This window comes from Ips typographus, linkage group LG1 (genome assembly GCF_016097725.1).
Source record: "Ips typographus isolate SLU linkage group LG1, UJ_Ityp_2.0, whole genome shotgun sequence".
Taxonomy (NCBI): domain Eukaryota; kingdom Metazoa; phylum Arthropoda; class Insecta; order Coleoptera; family Curculionidae; genus Ips; species Ips typographus.
The window spans coordinates 21,536,774-21,551,034 of NC_138422.1; positions in this window are offsets into that span (position 1 = coordinate 21,536,774).

Below are 14,261 nucleotides of genomic sequence, written 5' to 3' on the forward strand. Positions count from 1 at the left end.
TTGACATGGAGTAATAGCATTCCAGGAGAGAAGACCTATTTTTAAAATTGTCGAAGAATTAGATAACTTTTCATGAACTACTTATGGAAAAGATTGTTACAGCATAATTTGATGACTAAAAAATGACTTGGTGTGGAAATGGGTGTAAGTACCTATGGCAAAGGAAATTCTAAACCGCGAGTCTCTGACGATGACATCCCACATACTTTAATCTACACGACCCTCGTGCCAACTAGGGTGGAGTGCTGACCACCTCATACAAGCGGATATCCACTGATTCACAGATGGCTCGAAATCCCCGACACAAACAAGACAAGAGCCGCGACTTATAACGATAAGGCGAATATCTGTCTAAAGAGGGGACTTGGCAGCAGCCCAACAGTTCTCTCTCGTGCGGAACTGTTTGCCATCGAATTCTGCTCTAGGAGGATCGGAGACCTCCCGTCTTCATCCGGGCCAAAATCGATAAAAATCTTCACGGACAGCGAGGTGGCAGTACGAATCTTTTCGTCGGGGTTGTACCTGTCAAAAACCGCTTGGAGCTGTCATGAAGCACTGAACATTATTTGAGAAACCAACAGTGTTACCCTAATGTGGATTCCGGGTTATTCCGGCTTCACAGGCAATGCGAGGAAAAAAGCGTCAGAGGAGACCTTCAATAAAGCAAAGTGAAGCATCTCAAAGTGGTGCAACGAAGAGCACTCCGGCTCATGGCTGAGAATGCCGGACATGGTCCATTCAAACGAATTTATGAATGGCTCGTCCAAGACTAGGACTGATAGCCTCCTACAACTCAGCAGACAACACTTAAAAGCTATGATGGCACTATACATATTGTTACGATTTTCCCGTGGGTTCACACAAAGTCAATTTAACTCAACAATTAATAACTTTATTTACACTTCAAAACACTCCGTACAATAATTAACTCAGCTATTAAAAACACTACTACAATTCCACAACTATTTCACTATTTAAACTTTACCGCGTTCTCAAATTCACTACTACTCTACTACTCTCTCGTCGACGCCGCTTCTTTTATATTCACAAACCACGTTCTAGAATGACCGCAAAACGCTTCGCGATTTGCTTCGAATCTTCCAGGTGTGGCGCTTCCTAACTGTGGCCTACTTTAATACGCGCCCGGCCAGATATTGCGGCGCATCGGTTTCATCGAGTATCGAGCATAGTAGGCCCAAACCGTAACAATATTGTAACATAGTAATTACACTATGTTCCGTACCTGCATTTGCTTCGGTCTCCCCCAATACCGGACTTATGTAAACAAGATCGGCGAATTGGGGTCATGATGTGGGTATAAATACAGCTTCAAAGCACGTACTAATTACGGAACTCTGGGGTCTTCCCCAGAGGGAAGTCACTGACTGATCTCTGGGATAGTCTGGGTTCACCATCTGTGTAGCTTTTAGTGGAGCAGGTGGTAACCAAGTGCAAGCACCCGGGAATCAGCCTGTTAAAGGAAATAGCACGGGCGAGCAGCATTAGTTGCCGTACCGGCTTATTTCCCCTTAACAGTACCATAGCGTCTTATTCGGCGTGGTGAATGCCCTGGGACACTAGTCTAGGGTTCTATTCACCCCCGGTAAGCGTGCGCCCTCCGCGAACCTCTACAAACATTCCCACAGACACACCCACCGCACATCATGATCCTCGCCATCTTGGTAATCTGGGAGTAAGACCATTGTATCAATCATTATGAATAAAAGTGGATTACCGACACACCTGTGGTTTCCTTCCTCTGAGCTACCCCTCAACGTGACATGGTGGAGGCGCCTCGTTTGATCTCGGACTACTGATCTTCATATCAGTAGTCACACCCCAGCTCTGCCCCTGACGCTACGACCCTCCCAAAAATGAAGATGTTGAAGATTTTGAAGGACCAGTTTACAGGCTCGCATTTGCCCGAATCGAGTAGGGAAAAGTAAAGAGCGACCTGGAGGACGCCCTAAAGCAACAGAGTCTATGCAGTGCAGATGAGCACAATAATATGTATAAATTTGTATTAATTTAGTAAAGGTAAAATTTAACTGAGTAATTGGGTATCGTAAAAATAAGTATATAATTTGCATAGTTGCAGTTTAGTAATAACATTGTCTCAATTTTCTAAGCCAGTGACGCTATTTCTGACCTAGGTTCTTTGCTGAGACAGCAAAATAGTGCAAGTATCGTGTGTTTATTTAAAACTAGGTCAAGTGCAAGTACATGTTATAGGATTCTTTGTTTATTAATTTAAAAAAAAATATATATATATTGTTTATTTCAGTGGCCACCGGACGACCTTGTTGCGTCTATCAACGAATTGCCATATCTTTTAAGGAAATAAAGCAGCAAGTCTTGGAGAAGCTGACATCTTCAGATGGGTCCCGCCACGACGGTTCTACTTACAGCCGTGTGCACCCGGAGTCTTTAATAAGTCGAGCTGAAGAAGCATCTCCAAGTGGGCTCACGTTAATTAGGAAGAAGTATACATGTCCAATGATAGGTGTGCTAAAGGAGCACGCAAAAGGACACAGTATGAAGAAGTGAAGCTAAGCGATGAAGTTTGCCGCTTAAAGAATACAGTGCCAAGAGCCGGCACTACGAGGAGATGAAGCCTAGGTGAAGCGTTTCCACTTAGATGATGGTGCCCAAAGAAGTGTACAATGCAATGTGCAGTTGACGTAAATTTTGGCCAAAAAGGAGAGCAAGAAGATAGACGCAACACAAGGTTGAAAGGTGACCCAAGGAAAGAATTAATTTTTTTTTGTGGCTGAAAACATTATCTAGGAATCGAGAAGTAGTTTTAAGAGAAAAGTGTTTATATTTTTGGAATAAAGTTTTTCCCATACCCTCTCTAGCAAATAAGCAACATCGGTTAATTTTAAGATTCATATGGAAAAAGGAAAGACGAGAAATTGATTTTGTAATATAGAATTTTAGTGTTCGGGGCGAACACTTTTGGGGGAGGGGCATGTAACATAGTAATTACACTATGTTCCGTACCTGCATTTGCTTCGGTCTCCCCCAATACCAGACTTATGTTAACCAGATCGGCGAATTGGGGTCATGATGTGGGTATAAATACAGCTTCAAACCACGTACTAATCACGGAACTCTGGGGTCTTCCCCAGAGGGAAGTCACTGACTGATCTCTGGGATAGTCTGGGTTCACCATCTGTGTAGCTTTTAGTGGAGCAGGTGGTAACCAAGTGCAAGCACCCGGGAATCAGTCTGTTAAAGGAAATAGCACGGGCGAGCAGCATTAGTTGCCGTACCGGCTTATCTCCCCTTAACAGTACCATAGCGTCTTATTCGGCGTGGTGAATGCCCTGGGACACTAGTCTAGGGTTCTATTCACCCCCGGTAAGCGTGCGCCCTCCGCGAACCTCTACAAACATTCCCACAGACACACCCACCGCACATCATGATCCTCGCCATCTTGGCAATCTGGGAGTAAGACCATTGTATCAATCATCATGAATAAAAGTGGATTACCGATACACCTGTGGTTCTGAGCTACCCCTTAACGTGACAATATACCGGTCATTGCCGTCTAAGAGTCCACATGCACCGGATTGGCATGCTACTGTCCGGCTCTCGCCAGATTCAAGTTTTTCGGTTTTGGACAAAAAGCACTCCGACCAGAGAGTATTTGGACAACATCCTCAACATCATTGCCCAGAAATGTCATCCAGTTCCTGGAACAACTGGAAATTCTGAGTGAGATATATGAGAGAGATAGTGACAATTGTCCACTCACTTATTACATAGGATAACATAACATATGACAAAAGTATGTCGTTTATTAACAGATTTATTATCATTTTATAATATTGTGGTTACCAGTTTTAGACAACATATTGGAAAAACAATATAACTTCCGGATTTGTTTGTAAAAAGAATCATAATATTGGAGTTACTATTACTTTGGAGGTACGGTTTTTCACCCACGGATTCAAGTGAGCAATTGATGAAAGAAGTGACAGTTTTCTAATAATCATTTTTTTTATACTGTTATAATTATTAGTGAAGGACAGAATAAGTAATAGTATACTATAACGTACCTAATCTTGTCTTAAGTAAGCATTTGTCGACACTATTTTTCATATTTGCATGCATATTCTTTGTGGTTTGGTCCATTTTGGAATGCTATTGTGTAAAAAGTAGCAACCCAACCCTGTACCCAAAAAATTTTGCTTTATATAATTGTGTATCCGCATTATGGTTTACTGGAATTTAGAGTGCATATAACGCAATCAGAAATCTCGACGATTAAAACATAGAAATTCTAATTCAAGGTGACATGCGATAATACGAATATTACTTTTCATATTCAATAACGAGTAATTGAATTGAGTTTTTTCCAATTAAATCGTATTGATCAGATTGGTAACGGTTATTATAATAATTGCGTCACAGCAAGCACTGAAAGGTGGTCGAAGCATTTACTTGTGTAAAGTTATACCATATTAGCATTTATCTTTGAATAGCATTTGAGATTTTTTTTTGTTTTTTTTCGGTTCGTTTTTCAGTACTTCAACAGTTGGATTGGCACTCCGAAGATGAACTAAAGTGGAAATGGAAATTCTTTGATAGGCAGAAGAGACATTTCGAAAATGCCACTTAAACTTAATACCCCATCTTTGAAATCGAGACCGGACGAATTCAATTGCCTCGGTAGTGCATTAAAACGTCGAGGGAATCTACCAATACCATCTAATAGCTGAAAACCATCCGACCTCGCTCCTTTTTAGATCGAACCCGGCCAGTACTGTACGTACCGCGATTGCTAATGCATTTTTATAAACCCGCGATAAGTGAATTATTTATAAACTTGCATCGTTCGTGGATTCCCTAGGATATTATCTCGACCGATCTTATATGTCTTTCGAGAGATATGAAAAATTCCATTACATAAAAATTATTTTACAGAGCGAAAACTCCTCGATTAAACTAGACGGGCGCAATTTTGCTGTCAGCGACTCACCAATTTATGGTGATATAAAGTTGCATGAAAAGGTTTTCATTTGTATTCATTTAGTCGGCAAATTTATGCAACCACTTCGGTTAATTGAGTTTTTAGTTCGCAGTTTGTCTTTCTTTACTGGGTGTTCTGGCAACATTACGGGGCACCTGCCCTTTTAGGCCTAAACGCGTCGGTGACACGGTCACATGAAATCGTCTCCAACCGACAAAAACACCTTAAATGAATTAGATAAATTTCAACGGTCGTGCAAGAAAACAATAAGCGCTGCCTGGAATTTTAATCGTCGTTGCCAGTCTTATTATGCCAACATTTTACGGTTCTTTAAAAAGTGTGGGATTCTGCCTCTTTGGCAGCAGCAGATACCGACTTTTTCCAAATTACACTTTTGCCTACATTAGATGGCGATAAATTCGGACGGGACGGCCATATAAAGTCCAATATTAGCTTTTCAGGTTGCCTTCTGCCAGTTCAATTACCATAAACATGTCGAGTCGCGTGATCGTCGGAATAAAATTTAATTCGTTTCTCAGCAAAGAGTTTTTGCATTTTAGGGCTTTCCGATGAAGGCAAAGCTCATTATCGAAATCAAATCCCAATGTCGCTTTCGATTTCTATTAAAAATCCCAATGTTACTGCTCTCACTGCTTATTAATATTCCAAGAAAATTAACGATTTAAACTTAATTATCACTTATACTTGAAGTTAGATAACTTATTCGTAATTATTGACAACGGACGGTAAAGTGAAAAATTATTCATACTGGTGTTCATTCATTCGTGCATAAAACGTTGGTCATACAATAGGCCGAAAAAAGGACTATAAACTCTTTTGCAAACTTTGATAATCCACTTAATCTTCTTTTTTCAGGCCATAATAATTATATATCTGCGAGTTTTCTAGGGCTATCGCCGTCTCTCGCTTCCCAATCTCCAACATTTGCGGTCGTTCCAGACACCATTGTTAAGCTCCATAACATCCTTTTTTTCAGCATCTTGAGGGTCTACCACGTTTTCTCCTTTGCTGTAGAGTTTATTGCCATATTCGTTTTGGCCACCTTGTGTCTGGCATCCTTCGTAAGTGACCATACCAGAGCAAGCGTTTTCTTTCCACAGTGTCCATAATTGTACTTTCGATGTTCATGATCTCCCTAACTCTGTCGATTCTAACATGATCAAGCCGCGAAATGCCGCAGCTCCGTCTTCAAAAACACATCACCACAGCCAACAGGCGCTCTCTTTGCCTCTGGGTAATATCTTAACTGGAAAAGATGAATACCTGTCCCACCAAACTCACCAAACTGTGCAATGGGAATCTACGGAAGTCCGTTCAGGCTATAATTGGGATTCAGGCAGTTCCGGTGGTTGCGCCCCAGAACTGGCGTTTTGCCCTAACCAAAGACCTTTAGAAAGCAAAGATATGAATGGATAAGGACCCTGGCTGTATCAAAAGAGCTATAGATACCTTTAGTTGATGTCAAACAAGGGTAGGTCTCCCATTCTGGACACGAATCGCTTAGTTCGCTCTAACCTGAGCGGGCACATTTCAATACAATTACATTTGACCCAAAAAGGAAAAAGGAAAGCACTACAAATCCGCATAAGCGACAATACTTAAAAACTCGCAATATCCTCAACAAGTGAGTAACAAAGAGTCGTTTAAGTTGGCTTATACTCAGGCTAAAGTTACTGGTCAAGAGAGCATCAAAAGGGCCTCCCTGCGCTTATATAGCTAGGCCACAACCGGAAACGAAGTGGGAGTTCGCGATGCCAAACGAATATTCCAGAACACACTTTGCTTTCACGAGACACCAAAAACCGGAAATAGAATAAAACCAATTCAAAACAAATCAAACGACAAACGACAACGACAGCCCACTGACAGCAGCAAAATGAAGCTAACCAGTTGACTAAAGGAAATAAAGAATAAAGCCGGATTTATAGATTTGCGTAGCGTAACACAACGCAATCCTAGCGCATCGTAAGAAAGTTGAATCATCCAGAATATGTTGATCAATTTATAGATGCACAAGCGTAGCGTAGCACAACATAAGTACAACGCAGCGCATCGTAAGAGTTGGTAATTTTCAACTTTTACGCTACGCTTACGCTGTGCACCTCGCGTCTAGCCAATGAAAATAGGTTATTTTTCTGGGTAAAGAAGAAATCTGTTTTAGTTACTGACAATTGGCAGATTGGGAGATCGATAGGTACTTATTTGGTTAGGTTTTCCAACAATAGTCAATATGATTATTTTATTGATAATATTAGTATTAAGCAAATTTGTATATCGTTACCAGAGAAAATGGACACTGACGGTCAACTAATTGAATTAATACAGTCGTTTCCACATTTGTATGACATGAAAAACAAAAATTTAAAAAATCTTATTATGCAAGCCGATTCATGGCAAGTGATTGCTAATACATTAAAGTGATTCAAGAAAAATGTCACTTGTCGCTTGTCAGTCTTTGTTTGACGCGCATGTATTCAAAGGAACTCACATCTTAAACAAATGAATCTATAAATTGCACTACGTAAGAAAATTGCGCTATGCTGTGCTACGCTGCGCTAGGATTGCGTTGTGTTACGCTACGCAAATCTATAAATCCGGCTTAAGTGTTACCTATGAACTGACTTGGAAAACAAAACTAATGAAAATTTAGAATGAAATGGCCTAACCTGAAACTTCAATGGTAAACAAATAGAAGAAGTTGCAAAATTATGAAAACAACAAGGTAAGTCCCTAACGAAGAAATTGAACAGTAACACTATTTAGCTGTCTTATGGCTCTTTTGCCTTGCCCTTTTTGTTGTTTATATTATCAATGCTTCTACCGTTTGACGGCAGAGTTACACCCAAGTATTTGAAGCCAGCTTCGATATCCTAATAGGAGAAATATAAATAAGATAACAATATCACTATCCATTTGTAGATCGCTAATAGTATCTTCTTCCACTTTCAGATATTCTGTTTTTGACATGTTTATTGTGAGTCCCCAGTTTTCATATTCTTGTTTTAGTTTACGTAGTATGTAGTTAATATTACTTGATCATCACCAAATAGTAAGGTGAACAAGATCTTATTGTCATTGGAATACTTTTATAATGGGTTGCAAACAAAATTTTTTAAAAAATCGAATTTTTTGATGATAAAAGCACTAAAAATCATTGAAAAAGTCGTACTTTTGTGCACGATTTTATTTTTTTTTTAATATCAGTATTTTGACCGTGTTTCTGACGTCTTGCTTACTTTCCCCTTTGTTTTTAAAGCCGTTATTTGCCAGATGGCACATTGGATTATCGTACAGTAGATCTAGAAAATAATTGATGGTTTAGCCTGTTGCTGCTCCAGTATTATGCAACCATAAAATATTGTAACGTATATGGCCAGCTTAAGGGCCGAATTATTGATTAGTGATCAGTTTAATTTTTCCTACTACTGCGGAAAAGTAACTTTGTCGCACTAGAGCAAAAAAAACGTAAAATTGTTATAAACCTAACATGTGCGGAAAGTGGTACTTTCTCGCACGAGACTATAGTACTATATATCGATTTTTATTAAATGTATAGAAAAATTAGTCTCTTCTGCAAAGATGATCAAAAGTGTATTCATAATTAATCAATCAAATGGACAGTTACTATTTTTTCATTTAAATGTATATTCGTGAAAAATAAAATGCGTAAATGCATTATGTGCCAAAAGCCATTTTCTTTGGTACGTGACAGAGGATAACAAATAAATACAAAAAAATCATTAACTTGTTATCAGGATAAACTTAAACGAAATAACCATGTAGAAATTTGAATATTTTCGATACATTGTTCTATTATGGTAGTTAAGGCTAAGTAGAACTTAAGTTCTAGGAATTACATTAAGTATTATTACTACTTCAATTTTATAAAATACTTTCAAACTACACAGTTCCGTTTATATCAGTTGTAAGTAACAAAACTGATTTGAAATAGAACATTTTGTATATGATTACCTTTTTCTACTTAAAACTTTATTTATATCTGTATGATACACGTCCAAATGCAACGTATGTGCAGAAAGTAAATGCCGGAACATATTAATATGGGTTATTTTCGTGATGCAAGTTGGTGAAGAGGGTACTGACGGTAACAAGTGTTGATTAGCCGAGGTGCCTGCTCGAAATACGTTTTAATCATCTGGGAATTGCTCAGTGATGCTTTATTAGTGTGGCTTAATGAGCTTTCGTTGCAGCACGCGAGCTTTTTGTACAACAACCCTGTTAAATTGATGATAATATACTAGATTTTACATTTTCCATATAGGTATACTTTATAGGTGGCTTGGAACATTCCCCATTGATATAAAGTGGTTAATCAACTCTAGTAAAGTTTAATAAAGTGGTTGAGGTGAATGGGAAAATTGGCAGTAAATTGTGGGAGTTAATTATTTCAAGTTATCATGTTTTATAAGAAAATAGTACCTACGTGATATTACTACAATTTAAAGAAATCGTGAATTGACCATTAGGAATTAGTGTCAAAATAAAACGATATATGTAGGTAAAATATGTTACGAGTGATTGTAACATTTGGATGGAAGATTAAAACAAAAAATTTATCAAACCTTGAAAGGTTTCAAAGTTAATTTCTGATAGAAACCAAAAAATGTTTTCCAAGAACAAAAATTATACAACAAAGCTCACAAAAGTCACTTGGAGGCAAGCTACTGCAGAACTGAACTGCGAAACATGTTTACTCGAGTCTACTGTATCCTAAAATAATTTCATCTTAAACTAAGAGCGGACATTTAGGAAAGTTACGAAAATGGAGTGGCTAAAAAACAAGGGTATTGTCTGACAGGCTTATCAAAAGAATGCTCAAAATGATCGTACCAAGATTTATTACCACAATTCAAGAAAATGTTGGTATAAGAAGCAAGCAGGATTAGTGAAAGCAAATTTATTTTGTTGACTAACATCCAAAAACATTTTACTTTGGAAAGAAATTAAGCAGGAAGATTTGCACTACTGTATTTAACAGTTAATAACTGGAAAAATGTCGTATTGTCCTATTTAGTTCTGATGGAAATCAATCAACATGAGGTGTTTCCTATGCTTCCTTATGCAATGGAAACTTGCAAATTTCTTATGTACCAAAAATATGAAAGGAAGATGGAACTGACCCCAAATGGTTCCGCCCTATTAGCCTCACATTTTTTCTGAAAACAATAGAAAAAGTAGTAAACAACTACATCAGGGTGCGTATTCTTGAAATGAGGGAAGAGAGTTACCAAGAGAGAAGTATGCAGAATGTGACTGTAGTCTGGCATTGTCATTATTTTCTGTTACATTCTATCAAAACTTCTCTTGAGAGTATTGCTCCCTGCTTTTAAGGATTAGGATCCAAAACGGATATTTTAGAGAAAACACATTTTCATCTTTTCCAACACGCATATAGGACAGGCAGATCTACTGACACCGCGCTGTATCAATTGACAGAAATGAACCAAAATTTTCTTGAAAGTGGATAAATAACGGTTTGGTATAAATCTGAAAACGATCCAGATATCTGAGGATCGTAACGTAAGAAAGATCTCTAATTAAACACATTCCACATCTGACGTATCCGAAAGATCAGGAAAAATAACTTTGGAATAACAATTTTTACTAAGTTAAGCAATAAGAGAGAGTGGACTAATGAATCTGTGACTTACCGTCTGGGCGAACACACCATTCAATGGCATGCGGATAGGTCCAATACACACAGGAAACAGGAGCAGGGGTGTTTGGGTCAAGTACCAAATACTCAGAGCTAATGAGAATATACCCCAGTGTCTTTTGGGCAGAAATTCACGAAATAGAAAGATGCGCTCAATACAGCATTGACAACGGCAAGCAGGATATTGCAATTTTGACCGAAGCAAACATAACAGCGCATAGCTCAACCAAAGTCAGCTCTAATATGTTATGGAAATCCAACTTAATGAACTAGGCAAAAATAATAAAGTCACCTTGCTCTGGATTCCAAGACACACAGGACTTGAGGGTAATGAGGAAGCCAGCATGAGAAGACCAAAAAAAGGGACCGGGGCTTCTTCTACAGGACCAGAATCCTTCTTAGGCTTGGGTATCACCACTGTAAACATGAGCTCAAATTGAAGGAGGAACAAGAAAAAACCAAACTCTGGAAGCAACTCACTGTACTGGCGCACTCTAGGAAACTTCTTGGAGGTTACAACTGGGAAAGGAGTAAAGCATTTGTGAATTTCAGCAATATAAATCTGCGCTCACTCACAGGTTTCCTCTCAGGACACTGTCGCTTGAGAGGCCCGAAGAGACTCTTGAACACCTGCTTTGTGAATGTGATGCAGGCTCAATTATTAGGACCAACTTGTTTGGTAGGAGTATCATCAATTATGGGAGAGATTAGTTCTCTAAAACCTACATAGCTGCTGTCCTTTATTAAGTCGTTAAAGCTGAAGGAGGAACTGTGATGAGACTAGCCTCAGCTTAGATTGTATTAACGGGGGGCACAATAGGCCTTAAGGCCACAGAGTTTCTCCTTCTTCTTCTTCTCAGCCCGTATTTGTCCACTTCTGGATGTAGGCCTCTTCCAAATCCCTCCACGTCTTTCTATTTCTAGCAGTCCGGGTCCAATTCCTTCCTGCAACATTCTGAATATCGTCTTGCCATCGTTTCTGGGGTTACCAATGCTCCGTTTGATCTCTCTTGGTCGCCAAACTAGTATCCTATGTGCCCACCTGTGGTCGTCCTGCCTTGCCACATGACCAGCCCATCTCCATTTCAGTTGTGCCACAAGGCTTAGAACATCTGTTACTTTAGTTCTTCTACGAATTTCCTCGTTGCGGATTCTATCCCTTAGAGTGATTCCGATCATAGCCCGTTGGGTGGTTTGCAGTTTATTGGCAAATTTGCGGGTAATTGCCATTGTCTCTAGTCCATACGTGAGAACTGGCATCACGCAGGCATCAAACACTCTTCTTTTCAAATGTATAGCAAATTCACTAGATTTAAGGATAAATCCTAGTCTGCCAAATGCTGCCCAGGAGAGGCCTATTCTTCTTGTGATTTCAGAAGATTGATTTTCTTTGCCCAGTTGAATTTTGTGGCCTAAGTAAACATATTCCAAGACAACCTTCAGGGGTTGGTCGTTAACGGTCACCTGGATGTCCTCTGTACTCATGATCTTTGTTTTGTTCAAGTTCATTTCAAGTCCAATTTGCAGCAATGCTCGATGAAGCTCCCGAAGCATGTTTTTCAGCTCTTCACCTGTGCTGGCAACGACCACAATATCGTCGGCAAATCATAAATGGTTTAGACGCACTCCATCGATATTAATCCCGTTCTCTTGCCAGTCAAGCTTTTTGAAGACATCTTCCAGGGCAAGGGTAAAAAGTTTTGGTGAGATGGTGTCTCCTTGCCTTACTCCTCTTTTGATTGGAATACTGTCGGTTTTTAACTCATCATCTATTTTTACATGAATGGAAGCGTTATTTAACATCACAGAATTTACCAACTACAATCTGTGCAATGTGACTATTTTATTTTCCAACAAGACAATAATTGAAAAGAAGTTTTTAAACAACTACCACTATTGAACAACTTGAGAAAGTCGTCTTTGTCAAGTTGTTCAACAGTGGTTGGTGCTAAATGTCGTATGAATTTTGAATAAACTCTATTAGGAACATTTCCAACTGTTTTCAAATAAAACTGCTTTGTAATTCAGGCTAAGCAAACCAAACGGCGATAAATCCGATGAATTCTTTCCATATTTCTGATCATTTTTGTTTTGTTTCAAAATACGAAGAATTATGCTCCAAAAATTCCAACACTTTGTAGAACTTAGAACCCATCTTGCTGCATTAAACTTGAATCACTAATAAATTTAGCCACTAGATGACTTTTATTTCCAAGTTTGACCTTAAACTTGAAGGCCTTGGCTAAAAACCACGATTATGGAGACGTTTTGATAATTCTAACGCCAACAAACATCCCAGAAAAAAAAATGAAGCAGAAACCAAAACACGACGCTGGAACGCAATTAGGTTTACGGTCGGTAATCGGTGAATCGTGAAATTAAGGAAATCGAGTCCGATCGTAAAAAACACCCCAACTAGAAAACAATGGCAACCGAATTTGATTCATTCTACTACGGTCCATCTCGGACACTTTTTTTTTGCTTTTTAAATTTTGTATTGTTCTACTAGATTTTCGTGGTAACGGTTATTTTGACTAGAACGTGAGCGCGACGTTTCATCAGCCACCGTGGCCATCCTCAGGCGACTATAAATCACGGCGACAAATATTCGGGTCTGAGCGACACCGTACATAAATAATCGGACACAATGGTCCTGTGAAATTAGTATTTGCCTACCTGGTCATTATCGTGTGATTTATGCCGCGCTGATTGGTGGGAGTTGTACCGGTTCCATGACGTCATTATTTTTTAAAGACAATACAATGGCCGGCTTGATGGCATGTGGTGATTTTGTATTTAATATAATGAGGTCTCTCTTCTTTTTCTGTGTTTTTTTTTTCGGGGCAGTGATTTACAGTTGCCTAAAAAAAAGTAAAGGCTTAAAACCCACAAGTCGGTCTTAATCTAATCTATTACAAATTCCCAGAGGCGGCTTGGCAACAATGTCAACCGACACCGTCTTTTTTACTTAAAATTCCGGTGGGAGGTTGATTTATGGCCTCCGTCCAAATTATTCCGGGAAACGGCTTTGTTACGTTCGCCTTATTAAACATTCCCCGACTTTATCGCGAAATTATTGGTTATACCTGCGTGTCGGTCGAGAAAAACTGATTCGGGTTGATTACACTTAAACCACGTGACCCCAAAAAGGTGCTCCGGAATGTTCACCTGATGGGAAGATTAATGAGACAACTCGCCCAGAAAGTAATCATATATATGCAGCTGAGAAAGAGATTCATATACTATCATGAGGAATTTAGGACAAAAACAAAATACTACCAGTAAAATGTGTTCATTGTGATAAAAAAAATAAAACTAAAATATGAAAGAAGAAATAAATAAAACAGAACGAGCCATCTCTGGAAGGTCTGGAAAACGTTCAATAGGGATAACCGTGTAACGGACAGAAAAACATAAATAATTGTATGAGCAAGATGAAGACAGAAACCCAGATAAAAGTCTAAGTAGGCGAATATTTTACTGCGGTGTTGTCAAATGTCACTCATGTGCTTTAGAAAATTCATATTGTAGGTTTAACAGAGCGTAGCTCCGTTATCTGAGGTGTTACAGCAAGTGCAAATTACA